Below are 23,550 nucleotides of genomic sequence, written 5' to 3' on the forward strand. Positions count from 1 at the left end.
TGTCCGAAGGTGAAAATTAATTCTCAGTGGTTTTGGACTTTCAGACAATACATACTTTTGTCACGGTGGAAACCACATCTTAAGGTCGATATCAAATTGTTTTACTTTAGAATGAAATCATTGTTTTTTTCTCAGGTGTTGTGGTTTTTCAGACCATACATTTTGGCACGGTGCTTACAACGTCACTGTCAAAATCTGAAGGTCGTTATCGATATTTTTTCTTTACGCTTAAGGTTTAAAAGTGCCTCGTTGGCGCAGCAGGCAGTGCGTCAGTCTCATAATCTGAAGATCGTGAGTTCGATCCTCAAAAGGGGCAGCAAAGCTTTTAAAAAGACAGTGTTTTCTGAAGATGAAGTGAAAATTAATTCTCAGTGTTATTGGACGTTCAGACGATACATACTTTTGTCACGGTGCTTACAACGTCACTGTAAAATCTGAAGGTCGGTATCGATATCTATATTTTTTATTTTAGAATGAAATCATTGTTTATTTCTTAGGTGTTGTGGACTTTCAGACCATACATTTTGGCACGGTGCTTACAACGTCACTGTCAAAATCTGAAGGTCGGTATCGATATCTATATTTTTTACTTTAGAATGAAATCATTGTTTTTTTCTTAGGTGTTGTGGACTTTCAGACCATACATTTTGGCACGGTGCTTACAACGTCACTGTCTTTAATCTGAAATTTGGTATCGATATTTTTTCTTACACTTCATGCTTTAATGTGCCTCCTTGGTGCAGCAGCAGCGCGTCAGTCTCATAATCTAAAGGTCGTGAGTTCGATCCTCACACGGGGCAGCAAAGCTTATAAAAAGACCGTTGTCTGATGGTGAAAATTAATTCTCGGTGGTTTTGGACTTACAGACAATACATACTTTTGTCACGGTGGAAACCACGTCTTAAGGTCGATATCAAATTGTTTTACTTTAGAATGAAATCATAGTTTTTTTCTCAGGTGTTGTGGTTTTTCAGACCTAACTTTTTGGCACGGTGCTTACAACGTCACTGTCAAAAAGTGAAGGTCGGTATCGATAATTTTTTCTTTCGATTTGTTGATTAAATGTTCTTAGTTAGCGCAGTAGGTAGCGCGTCAGTCTCATAATCTGAAGGTCGTGAGTTCGATCCTCACACGGGGCAGCAAAGGTTTTAAAAAGACAGTGTTGTCCGAAGATGAAGTGAAAATTAATTCTCAGTGGTTTTGGACTTTCAGACAATACATACTTTTGTCACGGTGGAAACCACATCTTAAGGTCGATATCAAATTGTTTTACTTTAGAATGATTTCATAATTTTTTTCTCAGGTGTTGTGGACTTTCAGACCATACATTTTGGCACGGTGCTTACAACGTCACTGTCAAAAAGTGAAGGTCGGTATCAATATTTTTTCTTACACTTAATGCTTTAATGTGCCTCTTTGGCGCAGCAGGCAGCGCGTCAGTCTCATAATTTGAAGGTCGTAAGTTCGATCCTCACACGGGGCAGCAAAGCTTATAAAAAGACATTGATGTCCGAAGGTGAAAATTAATTCTCAGTGGTTTTGGACTTTCAGACAATACATACTTTTGTCACGGTGGAAACCACATCTTAAGGTCGATATAAAATTGTTTTACTTTAGAATGATTTCATAATTTTTTTCTCAGGTGTTGTGGACTTTCAGACCATACATTTTGGCACGGTGATTACAACGTCACTGTCAAAAAGTGAAGGTCGGTATCAATATTTTTTCTTACACTTAATGCTTTAATGTGCCTCTTTGGCGCAGCAGGCATCGCGTCAGTCTCATAATTTGAAGGTCGTAAGTTCGATCCTCACACGGGGCAGGAAAGCTTATAAAAAGACAGTGATGTCCGAAGGTGAAAATTAATTCTCAGTGGTTTTGGACTTTCAGACAATACATACTTTTGTCACGGTGGAAACCACATCTTAAGGTCGATATCAAATTGTTTTACTTTAGAATGAAATCATTGTTTTTTTCTCAGGTGTTGTGGTTTTTCAGACCATACATTTTGGCACGGTGCTTACAACGTCACTGTCAAAATCTGAAGGTCGTTATCGATATTTTTTCTTTACGCTTAAGGTTTAAAAGTGCCTCGTTGGCGCAGCAGGCAGCGCGTCAGTCTCATAATCTGAAGGTCGTGAGTTCGATCCTCACACGGGGCAGCAAAGCTTTTAAAAAGACAGTGTTTTCTGAAGATGAAGTGAAAATTAATTCTCAGTGTTATTGGACGTTCAGACGATACATACTTTTGTCACGGTGCTTACAACGTCACTGTAAAATCTGAAGGTCGGTATCGATATCTATATTTTTTACTTTAGAATGAAATCATTGTTTATTTCTTAGGTGTTGTGGACTTTCAGACCATACATTTTGGCACGGTGCTTACAACGTCACTGTCAAAATCTGAAATTTGGTATCGATATTTTTTCTTACACTTCATGCTTTAATGTGCCTCCTTGGTGCAGCAGGCAGCGCGTCAGTCTCATAATCTAAAGGTCGTGAGTTCGATCCTCACACGGGGCAGCAAAGCTTCTAAAAAGACCGTTGTCTGATGGTGAAAATTAATTCTCGGTGGTTTTGGACTTACAGACAATACATACTTTTGTCACGGTGGAAACCACGTCTTAAGGTCGATATCAAATTGTTTTACTTTAGAATGAAATCGTAGTTTTTTTCTCAGGTGTTGTGGACTTTCAGACCATACATTTTGGCACGGTGCTTACATCGTCACTGTCAAAAAGTGAAGGTCGGTATCGATATTTTTTCTTACACTTAATGATTTAACGTTCCTTGTTGGCGCAGCAGGCACCGCGTCAGTCTCATAATCTGAAGGTCGTGAGTTCGATCCTCACACGGGGCAGCAAAGCTTATAAAAAGACATTGATGTCCGAAGGTGAAAATTAATTCTCAGTGGTTTTGGACTTTCAGACAATACATACTTTTGTCACGGTGGAAACCACATCTTAAGGTCGATATAAAATTGTTTTACTTTAGAATGATTTCATAATTTTTTTCTCAGGTGTTGTGGACTTTCAGACCATACATTTTGGCACGGTGATTACAACGTCACTGTCAAAAAGTGAAGGTCGGTATCAATATTTTTTCTTACACTTAATGCTTTAATGTGCCTCTTTGGCGCAGCAGGCATCGCGTCAGTCTCATAATTTGAAGGTCGTAAGTTCGATCCTCACACGGGGCAGGAAAGCTTATAAAAAGACAGTGATGTCCGAAGGTGAAAATTAATTCTCAGTGGTTTTGGACTTTCAGACAATACATACTTTTGTCACGGTGGAAACCACATCTTAAGGTCGATATCAAATTGTTTTACTTTAGAATGAAATCATTGTTTTTTTCTCAGGTGTTGTGGTTTTTCAGACCATACATTTTGGCACGGTGCTTACAACGTCACTGTCAAAATCTGAAGGTCGTTATCGATATTTTTTCTTTACGCTTAAGGTTTAAAAGTGCCTCGTTGGCGCAGCAGGCAGCGCGTCAGTCTCATAATCTGAAGGTCGTGAGTTCGATCCTCACACGGGGCAGCAAAGCTTTTAAAAAGACAGTGTTTTCTGAAGATGAAGTGAAAATTAATTCTCAGTGTTATTGGACGTTCAGACGATACATACTTTTGTCACGGTGCTTACAACGTCACTGTAAAATCTGAAGGTCGGTATCGATATCTATATTTTTTACTTTAGAATGAAATCATTGTTTATTTCTTAGGTGTTGTGGACTTTCAGACCATACATTTTGGCACGGTGCTTACAACGTCACTGTCAAAATCTGAAGGTCGGTATCGATATCTATATTTTTTACTTTAGAATGAAATCATTGTTTTTTTCTTAGGTGTTGTGGACTTTCAGACCATACATTTTGGCACGGTGCTTACAACGTCACTGTCAAAATCTGAAATTTGGTATCGATATTTTTTCTTACACTTCATGCTTTAATGTGCCTCCTTGGTGCAGCAGGCAGCGCGTCAGTCTCATAATCTAAAGGTCGTGAGTTCGATCCTCACACGGGGCAGCAAAGCTTCTAAAAAGACCGTTGTCTGATGGTGAAAATTAATTCTCGGTGGTTTTGGACTTACAGACAATACATACTTTTGTCACGGTGGAAACCACGTCTTAAGGTCGATATCAAATTGTTTTACTTTAGAATGAAATCGTAGTTTTTTTCTCAGGTGTTGTGGACTTTCAGACCATACATTTTGGCACGGTGCTTACATCGTCACTGTCAAAAAGTGAAGGTCGGTATCGATATTTTTTCTTACACTTAATGATTTAACGTTCCTTGTTGGCGCAGCAGGCACCGCGTCAGTCTCATAATCTGAAGGTCGTGAGTTCGATCCTCACACGGGGCAGCAAAGCTTATAAAAGACAGTTTTGTCTGAAGGTGAAAATTAATTCTCAGTGTTTTTGGACTTTCAGACAATACATACTTTTGTCACGGTGGATACCACATCTTAAGGTCGATATCTATATTTTTTACTTTAGAATGAAATCATAGTTTTTTTCTCAGGTGTTGTGGACTTTCAGACCATACATTTTGGCACGGTGCTTACAACGTCACTGTCAAAAAGTGAAGGTCGGTATCAATATTTTTTCTTACACTTAAAGCTTTAACGTGCCTCTTTGGCGCAGCAGGCAGCGCGTCAGTCTCATAATTTGAAGGTCGTAAGTTCGATCCTCACACGGGGCAGCAAAGCTTATAAAAAGACAGTGATGTCCGAAGGTGAAAATTAATTCTCAGTGGTTTTGGACTTTCAGACAATACATACTTTTGTCACGGTGGAAACCACATCTTAAGGTCGATATCAAATTGTTTTACTTTAGAATGAAATCATTGTTTTTTTCTCAGGTGTTGTGGTTTTTCAGACCATACATTTTGGCACGGTGCTTACAACGTCACTGTCAAAATCTGAAGGTCGTTATCGATATTTTTTCTTTACGCTTAAGGTTTAAAAGTGCCTCGTTGGCGCAGCAGGCAGTGCGTCAGTCTCATAATCTGAAGATCGTGAGTTCGATCCTCAAAAGGGGCAGCAAAGCTTTTAAAAAGACAGTGTTTTCTGAAGATGAAGTGAAAATTAATTCTCAGTGTTATTGGACGTTCAGACGATACATACTTTTGTCACGGTGCTTACAACGTCACTGTAAAATCTGAAGGTCGGTATCGATATCTATATTTTTTATTTTAGAATGAAATCATTGTTTATTTCTTAGGTGTTGTGGACTTTCAGACCATACATTTTGGCACGGTGCTTACAACGTCACTGTCAAAATCTGAAGGTCGGTATCGATATCTATATTTTTTACTTTAGAATGAAATCATTGTTTTTTTCTTAGGTGTTGTGGACTTTCAGACCATACATTTTGGCACGGTGCTTACAACGTCACTGTCTTTAATCTGAAATTTGGTATCGATATTTTTTCTTACACTTCATGCTTTAATGTGCCTCCTTGGTGCAGCAGCAGCGCGTCAGTCTCATAATCTAAAGGTCGTGAGTTCGATCCTCACACGGGGCAGCAAAGCTTATAAAAAGACCGTTGTCTGATGGTGAAAATTAATTCTCGGTGGTTTTGGACTTACAGACAATACATACTTTTGTCACGGTGGAAACCACGTCTTAAGGTCGATATCAAATTGTTTTACTTTAGAATGAAATCATAGTTTTTTTCTCAGGTGTTGTGGTTTTTCAGACCTAACTTTTTGGCACGGTGCTTACAACGTCACTGTCAAAAAGTGAAGGTCGGTATCGATAATTTTTTCTTTCGATTTGTTGATTAAATGTTCTTAGTTAGCGCAGTAGGTAGCGCGTCAGTCTCATAATCTGAAGGTCGTGAGTTCGATCCTCACACGGGGCAGCAAAGGTTTTAAAAAGACAGTGTTGTCCGAAGATGAAGTGAAAATTAATTCTCAGTGGTTTTGGACTTTCAGACAATACATACTTTTGTCACGGTGGAAACCACATCTTAAGGTCGATATCAAATTGTTTTACTTTAGAATGATTTCATAATTTTTTTCTCAGGTGTTGTGGACTTTCAGACCATACATTTTGGCACGGTGCTTACAACGTCACTGTCAAAAAGTGAAGGTCGGTATCAATATTTTTTCTTACACTTAATGCTTTAATGTGCCTCTTTGGCGCAGCAGGCAGCGCGTCAGTCTCATAATTTGAAGGTCGTAAGTTCGATCCTCACACGGGGCAGCAAAGCTTATAAAAAGACATTGATGTCCGAAGGTGAAAATTAATTCTCAGTGGTTTTGGACTTTCAGACAATACATACTTTTGTCACGGTGGAAACCACATCTTAAGGTCGATATAAAATTGTTTTACTTTAGAATGATTTCATAATTTTTTTCTCAGGTGTTGTGGACTTTCAGACCATACATTTTGGCACGGTGATTACAACGTCACTGTCAAAAAGTGAAGGTCGGTATCAATATTTTTTCTTACACTTAATGCTTTAATGTGCCTCTTTGGCGCAGCAGGCATCGCGTCAGTCTCATAATTTGAAGGTCGTAAGTTCGATCCTCACACGGGGCAGGAAAGCTTATAAAAAGACAGTGATGTCCGAAGGTGAAAATTAATTCTCAGTGGTTTTGGACTTTCAGACAATACATACTTTTGTCACGGTGGAAACCACATCTTAAGGTCGATATCAAATTGTTTTACTTTAGAATGAAATCATTGTTTTTTTCTCAGGTGTTGTGGTTTTTCAGACCATACATTTTGGCACGGTGCTTACAACGTCACTGTCAAAATCTGAAGGTCGTTATCGATATTTTTTCTTTACGCTTAAGGTTTAAAAGTGCCTCGTTGGCGCAGCAGGCAGCGCGTCAGTCTCATAATCTGAAGGTCGTGAGTTCGATCCTCACACGGGGCAGCAAAGCTTTTAAAAAGACAGTGTTTTCTGAAGATGAAGTGAAAATTAATTCTCAGTGTTATTGGACGTTCAGACGATACATACTTTTGTCACGGTGCTTACAACGTCACTGTAAAATCTGAAGGTCGGTATCGATATCTATATTTTTTACTTTAGAATGAAATCATTGTTTATTTCTTAGGTGTTGTGGACTTTCAGACCATACATTTTGGCACGGTGCTTACAACGTCACTGTCAAAATCTGAAGGTCGGTATCGATATCTATATTTTTTACTTTAGAATGAAATCATTGTTTTTTTCTTAGGTGTTGTGGACTTTCAGACCATACATTTTGGCACGGTGCTTACAACGTCACTGTCAAAATCTGAAATTTGGTATCGATATTTTTTCTTACACTTCATGCTTTAATGTGCCTCCTTGGTGCAGCAGGCAGCGCGTCAGTCTCATAATCTAAAGGTCGTGAGTTCGATCCTCACACGGGGCAGCAAAGCTTCTAAAAAGACCGTTGTCTGATGGTGAAAATTAATTCTCGGTGGTTTTGGACTTACAGACAATACATACTTTTGTCACGGTGGAAACCACGTCTTAAGGTCGATATCAAATTGTTTTACTTTAGAATGAAATCGTAGTTTTTTTCTCAGGTGTTGTGGACTTTCAGACCATACATTTTGGCACGGTGCTTACATCGTCACTGTCAAAAAGTGAAGGTCGGTATCGATATTTTTTCTTACACTTAATGATTTAACGTTCCTTGTTGGCGCAGCAGGCACCGCGTCAGTCTCATAATCTGAAGGTCGTGAGTTCGATCCTCACACGGGGCAGCAAAGCTTATAAAAGACAGTTTTGTCTGAAGGTGAAAATTAATTCTCAGTGTTTTTGGACTTTCAGACAATACATACTTTTGTCACGGTGGATACCACATCTTAAGGTCGATATCTATATTTTTTACTTTAGAATGAAATCATAGTTTTTTTCTCAGGTGTTGTGGACTTTCAGACCATACATTTTGGCACGGTGCTTACAACGTCACTGTCAAAAAGTGAAGGTCGGTATCAATATTTTTTCTTACACTTAAAGCTTTAACGTGCCTCTTTGGCGCAGCAGGCAGCGCGTCAGTCTCATAATTTGAAGGTCGTAAGTTCGATCCTCACACGGGGCAGCAAAGCTTATAAAAAGACAGTGATGTCCGAAGGTGAAAATTAATTCTCAGTGGTTTTGGACTTTCAGACAATACATACTTTTGTCACGGTGGAAACCACATCTTAAGGTCGATATCAAATTGTTTTACTTTAGAATGAAATCATTGTTTTTTTCTCAGGTGTTGTGGTTTTTCAGACCATACATTTTGGCACGGTGCTTACAACGTCACTGTCAAAATCTGAAGGTCGTTATCGATATTTTTTCTTTACGCTTAAGGTTTAAAAGTGCCTCGTTGGCGCAGCAGGCAGTGCGTCAGTCTCATAATCTGAAGGTCGTGAGTTCGATCCTCAAAAGGGGCAGCAAAGCTTTTAAAAAGACAGTGTTTTCTGAAGATGAAGTGAAAATTAATTCTCAGTGTTATTGGACGTTCAGACGATACATACTTTTGTCACGGTGCTTACAACGTCACTGTAAAATCTGAAGGTCGGTATCGATATCTATATTTTTTATTTTAGAATGAAATCATTGTTTATTTCTTAGGTGTTGTGGACTTTCAGACCATACATTTTGGCACGGTGCTTACAACGTCACTGTCAAAATCTGAAGGTCGGTATCGATATCTATATTTTTTACTTTAGAATGAAATCATTGTTTTTTTCTTAGGTGTTGTGGACTTTCAGACCATACATTTTGGCACGGTGCTTACAACGTCACTGTCTTTAATCTGAAATTTGGTATCGATATTTTTTCTTACACTTCATGCTTCAATGTGCCTCCTTGGTGCAGCAGGCAGCGTGTCAGTCTCATAATCTAAAGGTCGTGAGTTCGATCCTCACACGGGGCAGCAAAGCTTATAAAAAGACCGTTGTCTGATGGTGAAAATTATTTCTCTGTGGTTTTTGACTTACAGACAATACATACTTTTGTCACGGTGGAAACCACGTCTTAAGGTCGATATCAAATTGTTTTACTTTAGAATGAAATCATAGTTTTTTTCTCAGGTGTTGTGGTTTTTCAGACCTAACTTTTTGGCACGGTGCTTACAACGTCACTGTCAAAAAGTGAAGGTCGGTATCGATAATTTTTTCTTTCGATTTGTTGATTAAATGTTCTTAGTTAGCGCAGTAGGTAGCGCGTCAGTCTCATAATCTGAAGGTCGTGAGTTCGATCCTCACACGGGGCAGCAAAGGTTTTAAAAAGACAGTGTTGTCCGAAGATGAAGTGAAAATTAATTCTCAGTGGTTTTGGACTTTCAGACAATACATACTTTTGTCACGGTGGAAACCACATCTTAAGGTCGATATCAAATTGTTTTACTTTAGAATGATTTCATAATTTTTTTCTCAGGTGTTGTGGACTTTCAGACCATACATTTTGGCACGGTGCTTACAACGTCACTGTCAAAAAGTGAAGGTCGGTATCAATATTTTTTCTTACACTTAATGCTTTAATGTGCCTCTTTGGCGCAGCAGGCAGCGCGTCAGTCTCATAATTTGAAGGTCGTAAGTTCGATCCTCACACGGGGCAGCAAAGCTTATAAAAAGACAGTGATGTCCGAAGGTGAAAATTAATTCTCAGTGGTTTTGGACTTTCAGACAATACATACTTTTGTCACGGTGGAAACCACATCTTAAGGTCGATATCAAATTGTTTTACTTTAGAATGAAATCATTGTTTTTTTCTCAGGTGTTGTGGTTTTTCAGACCATACATTTTGGCACGGTGCTTACAACGTCACTGTCAAAATCTGAAGGTTGTTATCGATATTTTTTCTTTACGCTTAAGGTTTAAAAGTGCCTCGTTGGCGCAGCAGGCAGCGCGTCAGTCTCATAATCTGAAGGTCGTGAGTTCGATCCTCACACGGGGCAGCAAAGCTTTTAAAAAGACAGTGTTTTCTGAAGATGAAGTGAAAATTAATTCTCAGTGTTATTGGACGTTCAGACGATACATACTTTTGTCACGGTGCTTACAACGTCACTGTAAAATCTGAAGGTCGGTATCGATATCTATATTTTTTACTTTAGAATGAAATCATTGTTTATTTCTTAGGTGTTGTGGACTTTCAGACCATACATTTTGGCACGGTGCTTACAACGTCACTGTCAAAATCTGAAGGTCGGTATCGATATCTATATTTTTTACTTTAGAATGAAATCATTGTTTTTTTCTTAGGTGTTGTGGACTTTCAGACCATACATTTTGGCACGGTGCTTACAACGTCACTGTCAAAATCTGAAATCTGGTATCGATATTTTTTCTTACACTTCATGCTTTAATGTGCCTCGTTGGTGCAGCATGCAGCGCGTCAGTCTCATAATCTGAAGGTTGTGAGTTCGATCCTCACATGGGGCAGCAAAGCTTATAAAAAGACTATTGTCTGATGGTGAAAATTAATTCTCAGTGGTTTTGGACTTACAGACAATACATACTTTTGTCACGGTGGAAACCACGTCTTAAGGTCGATATCAAATTGTTTTACTTTAGAATGAAATCATAGTTTTTTTCTCAGGTGTTGTGGTTTTTCAGACCTAACATTTTGGCACGGTGCTTACCATGTCACTGTCAAAAAGTGAAGGTCGGTATCGATAATTTTTTCTTTCGATTTGTTGATTAAATGTTCTAAGTTAGCGCAGTAGGTAGCGCGTCAGTCTCATAATCTGAAGGTCGTGAGTTCGATCCTCACATGGGGCAGCAAAGCTTATAAAATGACAGTGTTGTCTGAAGGTGAAAATTAATTCTCAGTGGTTTTGGACTTTCAGACAGTACATACTTTTGTCACGGTGGAAACCACATCATAAGGTCGATATCAAATTGTTTTACTTTAGAATGAAATCATAGTTTTTTTCTCAGGTGTTGTGGTTTTTCAGACCTAACATTTTGGCACGGTGCTTACAACGTCACTGTCAAAAAGTGAAGGTCGGTATCGATAATTTTTTCTTTCGATTTGTTGATTAAATGTGCTTCGTTAGCGCAGTAGGTAGCGCGTCAGTCTCATAATCTGAAGGTCGTGAGTTCGATACTCACACGGGGCAGCAAAGTATTAAAAAGACAGTGTTGTCCGAAGATGAAGTGAAAATTAATTCTCAGTGGTTTTGGACTTTCAGACAATACATACTTTTGTCACGGTGGGTACCACATCTTAAGGTCGATATCTATATTTTTTACTTTAGAATGAAATCATATTTTTTTCTCAGGTGTTGTGGACTTTCAGACCATACATTTTGGCACGGTACTTACAACATCACTGTCAAAAAGTGAAGGTCGGTATCAATATTTTTTCTTACACTTAATGCTTTAATGTGCCTCGTTGGCGCAGCAGGCAGCGCGTCAGTCTCATAATTTGAAGGTCGTAAATTCGATCCTCACACTGGGCAGCAAAGCTTATTAAAAAAAAGACAGTGATGTCTGAAGGTGAAAAGTAATTCTCAGTGCTTTTGGACTTTCAGACAATACATACTTTTGTCACGGTGGAAACCACATCTTAAGGTCGATATCAAATTGTTTTACTTTAGAATGAAATCATTGTTTTTTTCTCAGGTGTTGTGGTTTTTCAGACCATACATTTTGGCACGGTGCTTACAACGTCACTGTCAAAATCTGAAGGTCGTTATCGATATTTTTTCTTTACGCTTAAGGTTTAAAAGTGCCTCGTTGGCGCAGCAGGCAGCGCGTCAGTCTCATAATCTGAAGGTCGTGAGTTCGATCCTCACACGGGGCAGCAAAGCTTTTAAAAAGACAGTGTTTTCTGAAGATGAAGTGAAAATTAATTCTCAGTGTTATTGGACGTTCAGACGATACATACTATTGTCACGGTGCTTACAACGTCACTGTAAAATCTTAAGGTCGGTATCGATACCTATATTTTTTACTTTAGAATTAAATCATTGTTTATTTCTTAGGTGTTGTGGACTTTCAGACCATACATTTTGGCACGGTGCTTACAACGTCACTGTCAAAATCTGAAGATCGGTATCGATATCTATATTTTTTACTTTAGAATGAAATCATTGTTTTTTTCTTAGGTGTTGTGGACTTTCAGACCATACATTTTGGCACGGTGCTTACAACGTCACTGTCAAAATCTGAAATCTGGTATCGATATTTTTTCTTACACTTCATGCTTTAATGTGCCTCGTTGGTGCAGCAGGCAGCGCGTCAGTCTCATAATCTAAAGGTCGTGAGTTCGATCCTCACACGGGGCAGCAAAGCTTTTAAAAAGACTGTTGTCTGATGGTGAAAATTAATTCTCAGTGGTTTTGGACTTACAGACAATACATACTTTTGTCACGGTGGAAACCACGTCTTAAGGTCGATATCAAATTGTTTTACTTTAGAATGAAATCATAGTTTTTTTCTCAGGTGTTGTGGTTTTTCAGACCTAACATTTTGGCACGGTGCTTACCATGTCACTGTCAAAAAGTGAAGGTCGGTATCGATAATTTTTTATTTCGATTTGTTGATTAAATCTTCTTAGTTAGCGCAGTAGGTAGCGCGTCAGTCTCATAATCTGAAGGTCGTGAGTTCGATCCTCACATGGGGCAGCAAAGCTTATAAAATGACAGTGTTGTCTGAAGGTGAAAATTAATTCTCAGTGGTTTTGGACTTTCAGACAGTACATACTTTTGTCACGGTGGAAACCACATCATAAGGTCGATATCAAATTGTTTTACTTTAGAATGAAATCATACTTTTTTTCTCAGGTGTTGTGGACTTTCAGACCATACATTTTGGCACGGTGCTTACAACGTCAGTGTCAAAAAGTGAAGGTCGGTATCGATATTTTTTTCTTTCGATTAGTTGATTAAATGTTCTTAGTTAGCGCAGTAGGTAGCGCGTCAGTCTCATAGTCTGAAGGTCGTGAGTTCAATCCTCACACGGAGCAGCAAAGTTTTAAAAAGACAGTGTTGTCCGAAGATGAAGTGAAAATTAATTCTCAGTGGTTTTGGACTTTCAGACAATACATACTTTTGTCACGGTGGATACCACATCTTAAGGTCGATATCTATATTTTTTACTTTAGAATGAAATCATAGTTTTTTTCTCAGGTGTTGTGGACTTTCAGACCATACATTTTGGCACTGTGCTTACAAAGTCACTGTCAAAAAGTGAAGGTCGGTATCAATATTTTTTCTTACACTTAATGCTTTAATGTGCCTCGTTGGCGCAGCAGGCAGCGCGTCAGTCTCATAATCTGAAGGTCGTGAGTTCCATCCTCACACGGGGCAGCAAAGTTTTAAAAAGACAGTGTTGTCCGAAGATGAAGTGAAAATTAATTCTCACTGGTTTTGGACTTTCAGACAATACATACTTTTGTCACGGTGGATACCACATCTTAAGGTCGATATCTATATTTTTTACTTTAGAATGAAATCATAGTTTTTTTCTCAGGTGTTGTGGACTTTCAGACCATACATTTTGGCACGGTGCTTACAACGTCACTGTCAAAAAGTGAAGGTCGGTATCAATATTTTTTCTTACACTTAATGCTTTTATGTGCCTCGTTGGCGCAGCAGGCAGCGCGTCAGTCTCATAATTTGAAAGTCGTAAGTTCGATCCTCACACGGGGCAGCAAAGCTTATAAAAAGACAGTGATGTCTGAAGGTGAAAATTAATTCTCAGTGGTTTTGGACTTTCAGACAATACATACTTTTGTCACGGTGCTTACAACGTCACTGTAAAATCTGAAGGTCGGTATCGATATCTATATTTTTTACTTTAGAATGAAATCATTGTTTATTTCTTAGGTGTTGTGGACTTTCAGACCATACATTTTGGCACGGTGCTTTCAACGTCACTGTCAAAATCTGAAGGTCGGTATCGATCATTTTTTATTTCGATTTCTTCATGTAATGTGACTCGTTAGCGCAGTAGGTAGTGCATCAGTCTTATAATCTGAAGGTTGTGAGTTCGATCCTCACACGGGGCAGCAAAGATTTTAAAAATAAAGTTTTGTCTGAAGATGAAGTGACAATTAATTCTCAGATGTTTTGGACTTTCAGACAATACATATTTTTGTCACGGTGGATACCACATCTTAAGGTCGATATCTATATTTTTTACTTTAGAATGAAATCATAGTTTTTTTCTCAGGTGTTGTGGCCTTTCAGACCATACATTTTGGCACGGTGCTTACAACGTCACTGTCAAAAAGTGAAGGTCGGTATCAATATTTTTTCTTACACTTAATGAATTAATGTGCCTCGTTGGCGCAGCAGGCACTGCGTCAGTCTCATAATCTGAAGGTCGTGAGTTCGATCCTCACATGGGGCAGCAAAGCTTGTAAAATGACAGTGTTTTCTGAAGGTGAAAATTAATTCTCAGTCGTTTTGGACTTTCAGACAGTACATACTTTTGTCACGGTGGAAACCACATCTTAAGGTCGATATCAAATTGTTTTACTTTAGAATGAAATCATAGTTTTTTTCTCAGGTGTTGTGGTTTTTCAGACCTAACATTTTGGCACGGTGCTTACAACGTCACTGTCAAAAAGTGAAGGTCGGTATCGCTAATTTTTTCTTTCGATTTGTTGATTAAATGTGCTTCGTTAGCGCAGTAGGTAGCGCGTCTGTCTCATAATCTGAAGGTCGTGAGTTCGATCCTCACACGGGGCAGCAAAGTTTTAAAAAGACAGTGTTGTCTGAAGATGAAGTGAAAATTAATTCTCAGTGGTTTTGGACTTTCAGACAATACGTACTTTTGTCACGGTGCTTACAACGTCACTGTAAAATCTGAAGGTCGGTATCGATATCTATATTTTTTACTTTAGAATGAAATCATTGTTTATTTCTTAGGTGTTGTGGACTTTCAGACCATACATTTTGGCACGGTGCTTACAACGTCACTGTCAAAAAGTGAAGGTCGGTATCAATATTTTTTCTTACACTTAATGCTTTAATGTGCCTCGTTGGCGCAGCAGGCAGCGTGTCAGTCTCATAATTTGAAGGTCGTAAATTCGATCCTTACACGGGGCAGCAAAGCTTATAAAAAGACAGTGATGTCTGAAGGTGAAAATTAATTCTCAGTGGTTTTGGACTTTCAGACAATACATACTTTTGTCACGGTGGAAACCACATCTTAAGGTCGATATCAAATTGTTTTACTTTAGAATGAAATCATTGTTTTTTTCTCAGGTGTTGTGGTTTTTCAGACCATACATTTTGGCACGGTGCTTACAACGTCACTGTCAAAATCTGAAGGTCGTTATCGATATTTTTTCTTTACGCTTAAGGTTTAAAAGTGCCTCGTTGGCGCAGCAGGCAGCGCGTCAGTCTCATAATCTGAAGGTCGTGAGTTCGATCCTCACACGGGACAATAAAGCTTTTAAAAAGACAGTGTTTTCTGAAGATGAGGGGAAATTAATTCTCAGTGTTATTGGACGTTCAGACGATACATACTTTTGTCACGGTGCTTACAACGTCACTGTAAAATCTGAAGGTCGGTATCGATATCTATATTTTTTACTTTAGAATGAAATCATTGTTTATTTCTTAGGTGTTGTGGACTTTCAGACCATACATTTTGGCACGGTGCTTACAACGTCACTGTCAAAATCTGAAGGTCGGTATCGATATCTATATTTTTTACTTTAGAATGAAATCATTGTTTTTTTCTTAGGTGTTGTGGACTTTCAGACCATACATTTTGGCACGGTGCTTACAACGTCACTGTCAAAAAGTGAAGGTCGGTATCGATATTTTTTCTTACATTTAATGATTTAATGTGCCGCGTTGGTGCAGCAGGCAGCGCGTCAGTCTCATAACCTAAAGGTCCTGAGTTCGATCCTCACACGGGGCAGGAAAGCTTATAAAAAGACTGTTGTCTGATGGTGAAAATGAATTCTCAGTGGTTTTGGACTTACAGACAATACATACTTTTGTCACGGTGGAAACCACATCTTAAGGTCGATATCAAATTGTTTTACTTTAGAATGAAATCATAGTTTTTTTCTCAGGTGTTGTGGTTTATCAGACCTAACATTTTGGCACGGTGCTTACCATGTCACTGTCAAAAAGTGAAGGTCGGTATCGATAATTTTTTCTTTCGATTTGTTGATTAAATGTTCTAAGTTAGCGCAGTAGGTAGCGCGTCAGTCTCATAATCTGAAGGTCGTGAGTTCGATCCTCACATGGGGCAGCAAAGCTTATAAAATGACAGTGTTGTTTGAAGGTGAAAATTAATTCTCAGTGGTTTTGGACTTTCAGACAGTACATACTTTTGTCACGGTGGAAACCACATCATAAGGTCGATATCAAATTGTTTTACTTTAGAATGAAATCATAGTTTTTTTCTCAGGTGTTGTGGTTTTTCAGACCTAACATTTTGGCACGGTGCTTACAACGTCACTGTCAAAAAGTGAAGGTCGGTATCGATAATTTTTTCTTTCGATTTGTTGATTAAATGTGCTTCGTTAGCGCAGTAGGTAGCGCGTCAGTCTCATAATCTGAAGGTCGTGAGTTCGATACTCACACGGGGCAGCAAAGTTTTAAAAAGACAGTGTTGTCCGAAGATGAAGTGAAAATTAATTCTCAGTGGTTTTGGACTTTCAGACAATACATACTTTTGTCACGGTGGATACCACATCTTAAGGTCGATATCTATATTTTTTACTTTAGAATGAAATCATATTTTTTTCTCAGGTGTTGTGGACTTTCAGACCATACATTTTGGCACGGTACTTACAACATCACTGTCAAAAAGTGAAGGTCGGTATCAATATTTTTTCTTACACTTAATGCTTTAATGTGCCTCGTTGGCGCAGCAGGCAGCGCGTCAGTCTCATAATTTGAAGGTCGTAAATTCGATCCTCACACGGGGCAGCAAAGCTTATAAAAAGACAGTGATGTCTGAAGGTGAAAAGTAATTCTCAGTACTTTCAGACAATACATACTTTCGTCACGGTGGAAACCACATCTTAAGGTCGATATCAAATTGTTTTACTTTAGAATGAAATCATTGTTTTTTTCTCAGGTGTTGTGGTTTTTCAGAGCATACATTTTGGCACGGTGCTTACAACGTCACTGTCAAAATCTGAAGGTCGTTATCGATATTTTTTCTTTACGCTTAAGGTTTAAAAGTGCCTCGTTGGCGCAGCAGGTAGTGCGTAAGTCTCATAATCTGAAGATCGTGAGTTCGATCCTCACACGGGGCAGCCAAGGTTTTTAAAGACAGTGTTTTCTGAAGATGAAGTGAAAATTAATTTTCAGTGGTATTGGACGTTCAGACGATACATACTTTTGTCACGGTGCTTACAACATCACTGTCAAAATCTGAAGGTTGGTATCGATATCTATATTTTTTACTTTAGAATGAAATCATTGTTTTTTTCTTAGGTGTTGTGGACTTTCAGACCATACATTTTGTCACGGTGCTTACAACGTCACTGTCAAAATCTGAAGGTCGGTATCGATATCTATATTTTTTACTTTAGAATGAAATCATTGTTTTTTTCTTAGGTGTTGTGGACTTTCAGACCATACATTTTGGCACGGTGCTTACAACATCACTGTCAAAAAGTGAAGTTCGGTATCGATCATTTTTTCTTTCGATTTGTTGATGAACTGTGCCTAGTTAGCGCAGTAGGTAGCGCGTCAGTATCCTAATCTGAAGGTCGTGAGTTCGATCCTCACACGGGGCAGCAAAGCTTTTAAAAAGACAGTGTTTTCTGAAGATGAAGTGAAAATTAATTCTCAGTGGTTTTGGACTTTCAGACAATACATACTTTTGTCACGGTGGATACCACATCTTAAGGTCGATATCTATATTTTTTACTTTAGAATGAAATCATAGTTTTTTTCTCAGGTGTTGTGGACTTTCAGACCATACATTTTGGCACGGTGCTTACAACGTCACTGTCAAAAAGTGAAGGTCGGTATCAATATTTTTTCTTACACTTAATGATTTAATGTGCCTCGTTGGTGCAGCAGGCAGCGCGTCAGTCTCATAATTTGAAGGTCGTGAGTGCGATCCTCACACGGGGCAGCAAAGCTTATAAAAAGACAGTGTTGTCTGAAGGTGAAAATTAATTCTCAATGGTTTTGGACTTTCAGACAATACATACTTTTGTCACGGTGGAAACCACATCTTAAGGTCGATATCAAATTCTTTTACTTTAGAATGAAATCATTGTTTTTTTCTCAGGTGTTGTGGTTTTTCAAACCATACATTTTGGCACGGTGCTTACAACGTCAGTGTCAAAAAGTGAAGGTCGGTATCGATATTTTTGTCTTTCGATTAGTTGATTAAATGTTCTTAGTTAGCGCAGTAGGTAGCGCGTCAGTCTCATAATCTAAAGGTCGTGAGTTCGATCCTCACACGGGGCAGCAAAGCTTTTAAAAAGACAGTGTTTTCTGAAGATGAAGTGAAAATTAATTCTCAGTGATATTGGACGTTCAGACGATACATACTTTTGTCACGGTGCTTACAACGTCACTGTAAAATCTGAAGGTCGGTATCGATATCTATATTTTTTACATTAGAATGAAATCATTGTTTATTTCTCAGGTGTTGTGGTTTTTCAGACCATACATTTTGGCACGGCGCTTACAACATCACTGTCAAAATCTGAAGGTCGGTATAGATATTTTTTCTTACACTCAATGATTTGATGTGCCTCGTTGGTGCAGCAGGCAGCGCGTCAGTCTCATAATCTGAAGGTCGTGAGTTCGATCCTCGCATGGGGCAGCAAAGCTTATAAAATGACAGTGTTGTCTGAAGGTGAAAATTAATTCTCAGTGGTTTTGGACTTTCAGACAGTACATACTTTTGTCACGGTGGAAACCACATCATAAGGTCGATATCAAATTGTTTTACTTTAGAATGAAATCATACTTTTTTTCTCAGGTGTTGTGGACTTTCAGACCATACATTTTGGCACGGTGCTTACAACGTCAGTGTCAAAAAGTGAAGGTCGGTATCGATATTTTTTTCTTTCGATTAGTTGATTAAATGTTCTTAGTTAGCGCAGTAGGTAGCGCGTCAGTCTCATAGTCTGAAGGTCGTGAGTTCAATCCTCACACGGAGCAGCAAAGTTTTAAAAAGACAGTGTTGTCCGAAGATGAAGTGAAAATTAATTCTCAGTGGTTTTGGACTTTCAGACAATACATACTTTTGTCACGGTGGATACCACATCTTAAGGTCGATATCTATATTTTTTACTTTAGAATGAAATCATAGTTTTTTTCTCAGGTGTTGTGGACTTTCAGACCATACATTTTGTCACGGTGCTTACAACGTCACTGTCAAAATCTGAAGGTCGGTATCGATATCTATATTTTTTACTTTAGAATGAAATCATTGTTTTTTTCTTAGGTGTTGTGGACTTTCAGACCATACATTTTGGCACGGTGCTTACAACATCACTGTCAAAAAGTGAAGTTCGGTATCGATCATTTTTTCTTTCGATTTGTTGATGAACTGTGCCTAGTTAGCGCAGTAGGTAGCGCGTCAGTATCCTAATCTGAAGGTCGTGAGTTCGATCCTCACACGGGGCAGCAAAGCTTTTAAAAAGACAGTGTTTTCTGAAGATGAAGTGAAAATTAATTCTCAGTGGTTTTGGACTTTCAGACAATACATACTTTTGTCACGGTGGATACCACATCTTAAGGTCGATATCTATATTTTTTACTTTAGAATGAAATCATAGTTTTTTTCTCAGGTGTTGTGGACTTTCAGACCATACATTTTGGCACGGTGCTTACAACGTCACTGTCAAAAAGTGAAGGTCGGTATCAATATTTTTTCTTACACTTAATGATTTAATGTGCCTCGTTGGTGCAGCAGGCAGCGCGTCAGTCTCATAATTTGAAGGTCGTGAGTGCGATCCTCACACGGGGCAGCAAAGCTTATAAAAAGACAGTGTTGTCTGAAGGTGAAAATTAATTCTCAATGGTTTTGGACTTTCAGACAATACATACTTTTGTCACGGTGGAAACCACATCTTAAGGTCGATATCAAATTCTTTTACTTTAGAATGAAATCATTGTTTTTTTCTCAGGTGTTGTGGTTTTTCAAACCATACATTTTGGCACGGTGCTTACAACGTCAGTGTCAAAAAGTGAAGGTCGGTATCGATATTTTTGTCTTTCGATTAGTTGATTAAATGTTCTTAGTTAGCGCAGTAGGTAGCGCGTCAGTCTCATAATCTAAAGGTCGTGAGTTCGATCCTCACACGGGGCAGCAAAGCTTTTAAAAAGACAGTGTTTTCTGAAGATGAAGTGAAAATTAATTCTCAGTGATATTGGACGTTCAGACGATATATACTTTTGTCACGGTGCTTACAACGTCACTGTAAAATCTGAAGGTCGGTATCGATATCTATATTTTTTACATTAGAATGAAATCATTGTTTATTTCTCAGGTGTTGTGGTTTTTCAGACCATACATTTTGGCACGGCGCTTACAACGTCACTGTCAAAATCTGAAGGTCGGTATAGATATTTTTTCTTACACTCAATGATTTGATGTGCCTCGTTGGTGCAGCAGGCAGCGCGTCAGTCTCATAATCTGAAGGTCGTGAGTTCGATCCTCACATGGGGCAGCAAAGCTTATAAAATGACAGTGTTGTCTGAAGGTGAAAATTAATTCTCAGTGGTTTTGGACTTTCAGACAGTACATACTTTTGTCACGGTGGAAACCACATCATAAGGTCGATATCAAATTGTTTTACTTTAGAATGAAATCATACTTTTTTTCTCAGGTGTTGTGGACTTTCAGACCATACATTTTGGCACGGTGCTTACAACGTCAGTGTCAAAAAGTGAAGGTCGGTATCGATATTTTTTTCTTTCGATTAGTTGATTAAATGTTCTTAGTTAGCGCAGTAGGTAGCGCGTCAGTCTCATAGTCTGAAGGTCGTGAGTTCAATCCTCACACGGAGCAGCAAAGTTTTAAAAAGACAGTGTTGTCCGAAGATGAAGTGAAAATTAATTCTCAGTGGTTTTGGACTTTCAGACAATACATACTTTTGTCACGGTGGATACCACATCTTAAGGTCGATATCTATATTTTTTACTTTAGAATGAAATCATAGTTTTTTTCTCAGGTGTTGTGGACTTTCAGACCATACATTTTGGCACTGTGCTTACAAAGTCACTGTCAAAAAGTGAAGGTCGGTATCAATATTTTTTCTTACACTTAATGCTTTAATGTGCCTCGTTGGCGCAGCAGGCAGCGCGTCAGTCTCATAATCTGAAGGTCGTGAGTTCCATCCTCACACGGGGCAGCAAAGTTTTAAAAAGACAGTGTTGTCCGAAGATGAAGTGAAAATTAATTCTCACTGGTTTTGGACTTTCAGACAATACATACTTTTGTCACGGTGGATACCACATCTTAAGGTCGATATCTATATTTTTTACTTTAGAATGAAATCATAGTTTTTTTCTCAGGTGTTGTGGACTTTCAGACCATACATTTTGGCACGGTGCTTACAACGTCACTGTCAAAAAGTGAAGGTCGGTATCAATATTTTTTCTTACACTTAATGCTTTTATGTGCCTCGTTGGCGCAGCAGGCAGCGCGTCAGTCTCATAATTTGAAAGTCGTAAGTTCGATCCTCACACGGGGCAGCAAAGCTTATAAAAAGACAGTGATGTCTGAAGGTGAAAATTAATTCTCAGTGGTTTTGGACTTTCAGACAATACATACTTTTGTCACGGTGCTTACAACGTCACTGTAAAATCTGAAGGTCGGTATCGATATCTATATTTTTTACTTTAGAATGAAATCATTGTTTATTTCTTAGGTGTTGTGGACTTTCAGACCATACATTTTGGCACGGTGCTTTCAACGTCACTGTCAAAATCTGAAGGTCGGTATCGATCATTTTTTATTTCGATTTCTTCATGTAATGTGACTCGTTAGCGCAGTAGGTAGTGCATCAGTCTTATAATCTGAAGGTTGTGAGTTCGATCCTCACACGGGGCAGCAAAGATTTTAAAAATAAAGTTTTGTCTGAAGATGAAGTGACAATTAATTCTCAGATGTTTTGGACTTTCAGACAATACATATTTTTGTCACGGTGGATACCACATCTTAAGGTCGATATCTATATTTTTTACTTTAGAATGAAATCATAGTTTTTTTCTCAGGTGTTGTGGCCTTTCAGACCATACATTTTGGCACGGTGCTTACAACGTCACTGTCAAAAAGTGAAGGTCGGTATCAATATTTTTTCTTACACTTAATGAATTAATGTGCCTCGTTGGCGCAGCAGGCACTGCGTCAGTCTCATAATCTGAAGGTCGTGAGTTCGATCCTCACATGGGGCAGCAAAGCTTGTAAAATGACAGTGTTTTCTGAAGGTGAAAATTAATTCTCAGTCGTTTTGGACTTTCAGACAGTACATACTTTTGTCACGGTGGAAACCACATCTTAAGGTCGATATCAAATTGTTTTACTTTAGAATGAAATCATAGTTTTTTTCTCAGGTGTTGTGGTTTTTCAGACCTAACATTTTGGCACGGTGCTTACAACGTCACTGTCAAAAAGTGAAGGTCGGTATCGCTAATTTTTTCTTTCGATTTGTTGATTAAATGTGCTTCGTTAGCGCAGTAGGTAGCGCGTCTGTCTCATAATCTGAAGGTCGTGAGTTCGATCCTCACACGGGGCAGCAAAGTTTTAAAAAGACAGTGTTGTCTGAAGATGAAGTGAAAATTAATTCTCAGTGGTTTTGGACTTTCAGACAATACGTACTTTTGTCACGGTGCTTACAACGTCACTGTAAAATCTGAAGGTCGGTATCGGGCTTGCTCCTACCTATCTTTCCGATTTGGTCCTGCCGTACATACCTACACGTACGCTACGGTCACAAGACGCAGGCCTCCTAATTGTCCCTAGAATTTCTAAGCAAACGGCTGGAGGTAGGGCTTTCTCCTATAGAGCTCCATTTTTATGGAATGGTCTGCCTACCAATGTGAGAGACGCAGACTCAGTCTCAACCTTTAAGTCTTTACTGAAGACTTATCTCTTCAGTAGGTCCTATGATTAAGTATAGTCTGGCCCAGGAGTGTGAAGGTGAACGGAAAGGCTGGAGCAACGAACCGCCCTTGCTGTCTATGCCTTGCCGGTTCCCCTCTTTCCACTGGGATTCTCTGCCTCTAACCCTTTTACAGAGGCTGAGTCACTGGCCTACTGGTGTTCTTCCATGCCGTCCATGGGAGGGGTGCGTCACTTGAGTGGGTTGAGTCACTGACGTGGTCTTCCTGTCTGGGTTGGCGCCCCCCCCCCCCCTTGGGTTGTGCCATGGCGGAGATCGTTGTGGGCTATACTCGGCCTTGTCTTAGGACGGTAAGTTGGTGGTTGGAGACATCCCTCTAGTGGTGTGGGGGCTGTGCTTTGGCAAAGTGGGTGGGGTTATATCCTGCCTGTTTGGCCCTGTCCGGGGGTATCATCGGATGGGGCCACAGTGTCTTCTGATCCCTCCTGTCTCAGCCTCCAGTATTTATGCTGCAGTAGTTTATGTGTCGGGGGGCTAGGGTCAGTCTGTTACATCTGGAGTATTTCTCTTGTCTTATCCGGTGTCCTGTGTGTAT

The 23,550-nt window shown here is 39.0% G+C and overlaps 13 non-coding genes across 13 annotated transcripts; all 13 read left to right on the forward strand.

Annotated features, from left to right (window-relative positions):
- The first annotated feature begins 2,089 nt into the window (after nt 1-2,089).
- Nucleotides 2,090-2,162, forward strand: trnam-cau (transfer RNA methionine (anticodon CAU)). Its single transcript has one exon. It is a non-coding gene; the product is annotated as a tRNA-Met (tRNA).
- Nucleotides 2,163-3,466: 1,304 nt separating this feature from the next.
- trnam-cau (transfer RNA methionine (anticodon CAU)) lies at nt 3,467-3,539 on the forward strand. Its single transcript has one exon. It is a non-coding gene; the product is annotated as a tRNA-Met (tRNA).
- Nucleotides 3,540-6,811: 3,272 nt separating this feature from the next.
- trnam-cau (transfer RNA methionine (anticodon CAU)) lies at nt 6,812-6,884 on the forward strand. Its single transcript has one exon. It is a non-coding gene; the product is annotated as a tRNA-Met (tRNA).
- A 2,934-nt stretch (nt 6,885-9,818) lies between these two features.
- Nucleotides 9,819-9,891, forward strand: trnam-cau (transfer RNA methionine (anticodon CAU)). Its single transcript has one exon. It is a non-coding gene; the product is annotated as a tRNA-Met (tRNA).
- A 1,091-nt stretch (nt 9,892-10,982) lies between these two features.
- On the forward strand, nt 10,983-11,055 carry trnam-cau (transfer RNA methionine (anticodon CAU)). The gene has a single exon. It is a non-coding gene; the product is annotated as a tRNA-Met (tRNA).
- Nucleotides 11,056-11,668: 613 nt separating this feature from the next.
- On the forward strand, nt 11,669-11,741 carry trnam-cau (transfer RNA methionine (anticodon CAU)). The gene has a single exon. It is a non-coding gene; the product is annotated as a tRNA-Met (tRNA).
- A 2,135-nt stretch (nt 11,742-13,876) lies between these two features.
- On the forward strand, nt 13,877-13,949 carry trnai-uau (transfer RNA isoleucine (anticodon UAU)). The gene has a single exon. It is a non-coding gene; the product is annotated as a tRNA-Ile (tRNA).
- A 612-nt stretch (nt 13,950-14,561) lies between these two features.
- Nucleotides 14,562-14,634, forward strand: trnam-cau (transfer RNA methionine (anticodon CAU)). Its single transcript has one exon. It is a non-coding gene; the product is annotated as a tRNA-Met (tRNA).
- A 1,790-nt stretch (nt 14,635-16,424) lies between these two features.
- Nucleotides 16,425-16,497, forward strand: trnam-cau (transfer RNA methionine (anticodon CAU)). Its single transcript has one exon. It is a non-coding gene; the product is annotated as a tRNA-Met (tRNA).
- Nucleotides 16,498-17,584: 1,087 nt separating this feature from the next.
- On the forward strand, nt 17,585-17,657 carry trnar-ccu (transfer RNA arginine (anticodon CCU)). The gene has a single exon. It is a non-coding gene; the product is annotated as a tRNA-Arg (tRNA).
- Nucleotides 17,658-19,439: 1,782 nt separating this feature from the next.
- trnar-ccu (transfer RNA arginine (anticodon CCU)) lies at nt 19,440-19,512 on the forward strand. Its single transcript has one exon. It is a non-coding gene; the product is annotated as a tRNA-Arg (tRNA).
- Nucleotides 19,513-21,870: 2,358 nt separating this feature from the next.
- Nucleotides 21,871-21,943, forward strand: trnai-uau (transfer RNA isoleucine (anticodon UAU)). The gene has a single exon. It is a non-coding gene; the product is annotated as a tRNA-Ile (tRNA).
- Nucleotides 21,944-22,555: 612 nt separating this feature from the next.
- Nucleotides 22,556-22,628, forward strand: trnam-cau (transfer RNA methionine (anticodon CAU)). Its single transcript has one exon. It is a non-coding gene; the product is annotated as a tRNA-Met (tRNA).
- The last annotated feature ends 922 nt before the right edge of the window (nt 22,629-23,550 follow it).

The sequence above is a fragment of the Salmo salar genome, chromosome 02 (assembly GCF_965601325.2).
Source record: "Salmo salar chromosome 02, fSalSal1, whole genome shotgun sequence".
Classification (NCBI taxonomy): domain Eukaryota; kingdom Metazoa; phylum Chordata; class Actinopteri; order Salmoniformes; family Salmonidae; genus Salmo; species Salmo salar.